Here is a 2,933-nt window from a genome sequence, read left to right on the forward strand (position 1 = left end):
GCACCGTCCTACGAACCTTCCTTCTCTCAGCATTCTCCCTCCAAATCTTGTTTTCCGCTTCCTCAGCGGTAAGAGCCTTCTCAACAGCCTGGGCATAAGTCGTCTCCCTAGGTACTGTTGTGATTCTCACATCTCGGGCTATCATAGCATTAAGCCCTCTGATGAATCTGTCCTGCCTAGTTGCATCGGTAGGCACAAGGTCTTGTACGAACTTCACAAGTCTATCAAACTTCAGGGCATATTATGTAACTGTCATATTGCCCTGCACCAATCCCATAAATTCATTCATTTTTGCTGCCCTGAAGACAACATGATAATACTTTTGACTAAACAGGTCCTTGAATCTGTCCCGTCCCAGAGTAGTAACATCTCTAGTCTGTGAGGCCACTTCTCACTAGATGCAGGCATCCTCTCTCACCATAAATGTGGCATAAGCCACCCTGTCATGACCCTCTACCCTCATGAAGTCCAGGATAGCGGTAATCATACTCATCCATTGTTCGGCCTTCAGTGGATGTGGTCCCCCCTCAAAAGTTGGAGGATACTGTCTCCAGAAACGCTCATACAACAGCTCCCATCTGTTCCTAACTTTCAATTGTTGAACAACTGGTGCCACTACATGTGGCACAATAGGCGCAACACTCCCTGACGAAGCCTGCTGTCTCAAAAGACGAATTTGCTCTTCCTGGCTCTGAAGCCGGGCTTGCATGTCTGCTATAATCTGTTGCCAATTCTCAAGGACTGGCGGAGGGTTCTGGCCTTGGTCATCATCTTTATTCACCTAGTGCCGACTAGTCGTGTAGATCATTTTGGATGCATAACTATCCAAGTTAATCTGCAATCAATGACTCAACGATCAGACTATGATGACAGGGTAGTATCCTTCCATAACCCACCATTGGAAGACAACCAACCACAAGTAATCAAGACATAATAATTAATCCAAATATTCGTTCACATACAATAACAATGCTAATAAGCACACCTCAATATCATCACACAACAGTCAAGGGCCAGGCCCTATCAGTAACTCATGCTCCCTATTAACCAAATAGATAACAACATTCATATTTCTTTCAAACACTCAAATATACAAACAAAAGTATACAATTACCAAACCCTGAGTCGACCTTGTCTTTAGCGGCGAATGTACATGTCCAACCAGTCTTCAGGAACCCTTACACCTAGGACGCTCTAATACTAAGTTGTAACACCCTGAATAACCAAGGTCGTTACACGATGTGATTATAAATGTGCAAGACTTGCTAATCAAGTCATATAGTTGAAAACATGATCCTAAAGTTATAATCAGGTTAGGGTTAAAAGATTTTGGTCATAAACGAAAAATTTCTCATTTAAATAAACGTTTAATACATGGGATCCAAAAAACAGGTTTTAATGGATAGTTTACAAAATTTCAAAGTTTATATGCAACCACAAGCCATTCTAATGGAAAAATAGGCACTTTAGGTTCTCCTATCCCTGTACCATTCCTCGGCCGTGGCGGCCGAGCAGCTGACTATGTACATTCTTCCCCAGAGCTTTCCAACTTAGGAGTGGTCCACCTTGCCCTTGCCTTTACCTGCATCACGTAGCACCCGTGAGCCAAGGCCCAGCAAGAAACCATAATGTAGAGCACAAACAACACAAAAAAATCAAATAATCCATAAAGCTGCTAATCAGGTATTCAACATGCCATACAGTCATTTAATCAGAGAGGTCAACTCACTATTCATAAGTCATTCATCTCAATATTAAACAAATTATAAACAACAAACAACAGTGATAACATCTCAGTAATTATCATACAATATTCAGGGTTGATGCCCTTAGGCTGCACCCTTTATTTAACCCACTGTCTCCAGCTTACTTAGGCCGAGCACAGTGTCTACCCCACTGACTTCAGCCTGCTTAAGCTGAGCTGAGTGATTATTAAGCTATCCTCAGCTACCAATAGCCGAGCTGTGTGCTGTTCGCAAATGTCAATTCTGTCACTCTAACGCTGTTTATTTCATGCTCTCATAGCATATCATAATCATACAAAAATTACATTCAAATATTGGGAGCTCTTAGTCCCAACAATCACACACGGGTGCAGTTTTCTTACTTTTAATTCCAAGTGCTTTGGTTAATAGAGACGACCCTCGAGCACGATCCTAATCCGAGCCCTAGCGTACACCTAGTCACAACCATAAAATAGAACCCTCATTAAAATTCAACACCTTAACCCAACTTCGGGACCAATCCTGTAACGACCCGAATTCGCTAATAAGGCTTAGGGCCTTGATTAGCGTGCCTAGAGGGCAATAAATGAATTAATATGCTAATACGTGATTTTATGTGAATATATGATAAAGATGCATGTTTAGCTGAATTAAATATGCATGTGGGCCCCGTTTGGATGTTAGGGGCATGCCTGTGATTTTAGTCCGTTGAGGGCGAAAATGTGATAAATATGATATGCATGTGATATATTTCTATGTAGCACGATCCGAGATAGTCTTGGGGAGCGGTTAGCCAGAAAGTCACAACGGGGTTGAGAATCTGACTCAGGGCGAGTCGATGGGTATTTTGGGTATTAGTTGTATTATGGGGTTATCGGGTTATGGAAATAAATATTTGAAGATATATTTGAGGTTAGAATTTCTAGGAGGGAATATTTGGGAAATTTACCATTTTGCCCTCGGGGACGTTTTTGGCACCCCGAGCCTTGAGGTAACCTTAAAGCTTAAGTTGAATAAAACAAAACTTGGAATTGTTTAGAATACTTAGAAACTGACTTATTGTTGATCCCAAATGAGGGTGTTTTAATATTTAAACTCGCAAGTGCACGAATCGTTTCGGAATATAATGTTCATGTAAGTACGAGGTCGAACCCATGGGAGTTGACTAACATCAAAAGAAACTATTTCAAACAAAGCAATAATATTCTA

Source organism: Humulus lupulus, chromosome 8 (genome assembly GCF_963169125.1).
Source record: "Humulus lupulus chromosome 8, drHumLupu1.1, whole genome shotgun sequence".
In the NCBI taxonomy this organism is placed as follows: domain Eukaryota; kingdom Viridiplantae; phylum Streptophyta; class Magnoliopsida; order Rosales; family Cannabaceae; genus Humulus; species Humulus lupulus.